Below are 5,057 nucleotides of genomic sequence, written 5' to 3' on the forward strand. Positions count from 1 at the left end.
TTTTTATCAGTTTCTCTTTTTGTGCATTTCATCTGTGAAAATATTCATTTAGACTCTCAGAACAGGTATTTGGGAAAGAGGGAAGCAAAAAAGTTTGACTTGACTTAAAACACCTCTAGAAATTATAAGGAGAGCAAGATAGGACAGAAGAATGAGTTATCATGAGAATAGTTGTTTGCATAAAATTCTCAGCTCTTACTAAAGCTTAGTGCAGTTCCTGGGGAAGGTGGATATATAAAGCCTCAGGTTAACTTCAGTCATTACCAAGCATTTTACATCTGCTGAAGAATTCCAAACATATTAAAGGTTGTCAATCCAAATCTTTAGACCAAAATAAATAAATAGAAAACCAACCAACCAACCAAATAAATACATAAACAAACAAGGAGCAACTTCAAAGGCTGTCAGTAGGCAAGTTATAGATCTGATTCAGCTTTTAACCCCTAGAGGTGTAAGCACACTTTATCTGCAAAAGATACGCGATGTCTGTACTCTGCAATATTACATTTTAATAATCTGCAGCACAAGGCAATAATAAAAAAGGAGAATATGATATAATTGTGTACATAATTTGATGAGAAGCTGTGGGGAACATAGTCTTTCTACACAATTATAGAAAATACTAATAACGAATCCTTGAGGACTTTGTTGTCAATTAAGTTTCGTATTTTTAGCTATGTATTTTCTCAAAAGCTCTACAACGTACTTTTTAGGATTCCCATTTTTTTTTTCCTCCTCTATAGAATACTTCTAAGGTGTCGTTTAGCTGAAAATTGAAGCCAAGGCATTCAAGAAGTTGGGTGGAACTTAGTAATAATCTCTAAAGCATTCTTTTAAGATGGTAAAACCAGCAGAAAAGAGCCTGATGGGAGTAAGAACCCTGCATTGTACCCAGCTACGAGCTTTACTACGTCCTGTGGATCCTGCTGCAAGGCACAGTATAGCAGAGTACCAGATAACTTATCTAGAAGAGAGGTTTGATTGAGTTACTATAGCAATGGCAGGTTTGCAGAGGCAGAGGGAGGAACCACACCAATGGGAAAAAGGAACTGGCTGCAGAGGGTCACTGACAATCTTGTCTAGAAAACTCCATGACATAAGTTAGCCTGAAATGAAACATAGGGTCTCACTCCTTTGAAAGTTCACTGAAAATACGTTCAGAGGCCTTGATAATATTTCATTTCAGCCTGATTTGATTTCATTTAATTCGGTGTATCAAGGAATTAAACTGAGTTGTGTCAAGTAAACCTGGTGAACTTAAAGGAAACTTGAGTACATAATTTGGAAGGAACTGTATGAACTGCTGCTGCTGACTCACTAAGGACCACTTTTGTCCCTGTGAGACATTGGTCATTGGGTAAAAGATGGAAAAGAATCAGGAAATAGCTGTCTGCTGCAACAACATTTTAATCCACTTACAAAAAGTCTTTCTTGGAAAGGCCTTTTTCATATCTCCAGTGGTGACTCATCTAATCTCATCTCTGTATATTGCTAAACTCCACAGGGATCACCTTTACTTCCCAACTTTACCCTGGCCAGAGATTCAGTCAGACAAAAGATCCTTAATGTCTTTCCTTAAGTTCAGCTCACTTCTCTAAAATGCATTTCCCCTCTCTTTCACAAAATGAAAGAAGTCTTTTTTTAGAAATGCTTTCTTTTTTCCCCTCCTTTTTTGTTTTCTGGATTTTTTTTTTCTTCTGAGGGATGCAGGGTGCCTGTATCAAATGCTTCTTTTCTGTAAATCAAATTTTTTTTGTGTGGAGCAAGTTGAGTTTCTGGGAAGAATGTATTTCTTTTTTCCTGTCTAGAAAGGATTCTCAAATTTTACTTTTAAAATTCATATGTCAAAAATACATGTTTGTTCGCCAACATTAGATATGTGCTTGTTCTCTCTAATATTACTCAGAAAACTCTGCACTTGAAAGAGTTAATAAAAATTCTAATTACAGGATAAGAAAGAAAGGTCAGACTCCACTTACATCATTGTGAAGGGCTTTTATTACACACTGCTATAAAACATATTTCTTTTTTTCAGTTGCCATCCTCACAGGGTAACATGCATACCAATGGGATCTCCAAAATGCCATGAAGCAAAAGATATTTATCTGCTAAATTCTATGTACAGTAACCTTACAAATGCCAGAGAAAGAAAGATTGCCCTCTGCACAGTAATACTTGTGTAGATGTCTTCCTTATGCTAACAATGACAAGGCTCTCTAGGTTTCTACTGTACTCCAAAATCAGAATGAATTTTCTTTTCAAAAAGCAGACTGTATATCAAGGAGAAAAGATGCACATTTTAGGCACTAAAATACTTAATATAGAGAGAAAATACTCTCCTAAAGCATTTTTAGTAAAAATATCTAATCCAGAAAGGTAAAATGAAAATGTATGACTCAAGTGTTCTTGAAGCAATTAGACAGGATATGTTTGGGAATATCTCTCTGTCCTGGCTGGTCAACTAAATTTTCATTTTGAACTCTGTTTGAAGCCTCACTGAACTGTTATTTGATTAACTTGACTATGCTAGATAGCAAGTTATACAAAAGCAGGGTGGCTCCAAATCTAATTGCTGTCATTTTTTAAATCCAGCTGTGCAAAACAACAAACAAGAACTTTGCTGTGGGACAAGTACAAGTCAGAAAAATTCTAATTTTTGCAATATATTAGTCTTCAAATCCATTACTTGTGATTTAACATATCCAAAGTTGTTTATATAGTTATTTATATAATTATTTTCAGCCCTAAATTCTGACAATATATTCAAAGAATATATATTAATAAATGCAAGATTTACTGTCTGCTTTCACAAAACCAGTGTGTGCTGTCAGATGTATTAGTGCAGTATTTCAAGTGATGTATGCTCAAAGTTAGAACGTAACTAATGACGTAGTGACTTAACTTTCCTTTCTTTAGGAGTTTTTTAGGAATCACATTCAAATAGTTGTTTCAGAGTTGCACTTTGTTTGCAGAGCAAGCACTGCCTATTCAACCTTTCTAAACAATAAATATTAACAGATAATAGTGAGGGTTTGATTTCATCACTTCTGCTGGCAATTCTACTAACTATATGTTTATCTTGTGGTCTAAATTTATGACAGGCCCATTTGCAGTGAGGCCTGCAGTTTCCTTGTTTACAACACTGCAAAGTAAAAGGTGACCTTTTTATTTTTGTTTAAAACCTTTCAGCAGTTTGTTCTGCTCCAGAGATAGCACCTTAATAAGGTTTCAGGCCAGAAAGCTCTCTTGTTTTCTTTTGTGGGGGTACAGTTCACTGCATTTACTTACACAGACATTAGAAAACATTTTTAAAACATAATACAAACTTGGCTGAAGACTACATTTGGAGATTAGAAAGCTACTGCACTGAGATCCTACCTGCTATTATGAAAAGGAAAAGAAAACCAGGGGGTAGAGGATACATAGCTGGATAAATAAACAGAAAATGAGCTGTTTAAACAGTTTATCTATACACACAAGTAATAAAAGCATCAGGCACCTGGTGCAAATCTATTAGGACCTAATTCTGACAACAATATGCATCATTATAGTGGGATCTGATAAAGAGCAAACACTGGAGGCATTACATGTCTTTAGAAGAATCAGACTTCCTACCTTAGCAAGAGTGATAGAAGGTAAGTCCCCCTTTAAAGAAAGTTGTAAGTAAAGCCAGGCAGCAGTTGCAGTGAATTGAGTCCTTTCAGTCACTGTATACATGCAGTAGTTCTGCAATAAGGGAAAAATATAATGGGAGGAGCAGCTGTGAACGAGTGACCTCCTGAAGCTGAGTTCTCTTTGTGAATCGAGCACTGGGAGCCAGTGCCTCTGATTTGCATGGATTATCTCCACTTGAACAGATACATTTAAATTAACTGGCACAGGGGCACAGGGATTAAAAAAAAAAAAAAAAAAAAAAGAAAGAAAAGGAGAGGGGGGAAAAAAAGGAAGAGTAAGTGGGTGAGTGAAGGAGCGCGGGCAGCGGAGGAGAGCGCGGAGGGCGAGCGGCGAGCGGGGCGCTCGGCTGGGTGCGCTGGCTCGGCAGCGCTGCGGCTCGGAAGAGCTACAGCTCCCTCTTCATGTCGCAGCCGTAAGACGAGGAAAGCTGTCATTATGGTCGGGTTTAAAACAGATTCCCCCACCCCCGCCCCTGCTCCCCCCAGCTTATGATGGTCCATTTGATCAGATTTCTACAAACACTTAATAACTCAGCCTGACGCGCACCCAGGGTTTTGGACTGCGAGTCTCAAATGATTATAAATCTGGTAAACCCTGCTAAACGATTTTAAACACAGAAATATTTTGAACATAGCAACTTGTACACGTGGAGATGGGATATTTCCAAGTGTGCCGTGACAGATTTATTATTTGTGAGTGTCCAGGTGTCTTTAAAATAGTTAAGGGATGGCAGCATTCAAAGCATGCTGTGCGGGAAGGTCACTAACAGGATAATGGTGTGTGTTTCAGCCAGTGTTTTCAATGTTATCTAAAATCTATCAAGACAAAAGAGAGACAAAAAATTTGCATTCAACCACTTCAGAATTTCTCCCTTATTACCATAAATACCACAAACATTACCTGTTGCACACTCCTGATTTGATTTAAATGCAGTACTTAAGCTGATTAGAGAAATATGAGAGTATGTTCAACCCTCTTGAACCTGCATCCAATCCAAGAAGATCCTGAACTAAACTTTGTTTCTTTTGTTCAGAGTACTTAAAATAAGTTCTTTGTACACCATGGCATAGAATTTTGTGAACCTCTGCATGGGTTCATTCTGATCAGAAATTAGACCAAAAGTCATGAAAAGATAGTAGAATGGCTAGTCATGTGTTTTTTCATCAACATCTGAAAACAGGAATGGATGCAATTGCATTCTTTGAGCATTATTCATTGGTGAGATTTGGTGGGAAATAATGGCCTGCATTATTACTTAAAAGACTCAAACGTTGCCTTGTAAGATGCATGTCTTACTGTAAAATACTGCTTGATCAGAGATGAATAGAATGAAACTGTCTACAAAGACAACCACGGCTAAAGTCTGTCTCTTGCTCATTTGC

This window comes from Corvus moneduloides, chromosome 9 (genome assembly GCF_009650955.1).
Source record: "Corvus moneduloides isolate bCorMon1 chromosome 9, bCorMon1.pri, whole genome shotgun sequence".
NCBI classification, from domain to species: Eukaryota; Metazoa; Chordata; class Aves; order Passeriformes; family Corvidae; genus Corvus; species Corvus moneduloides.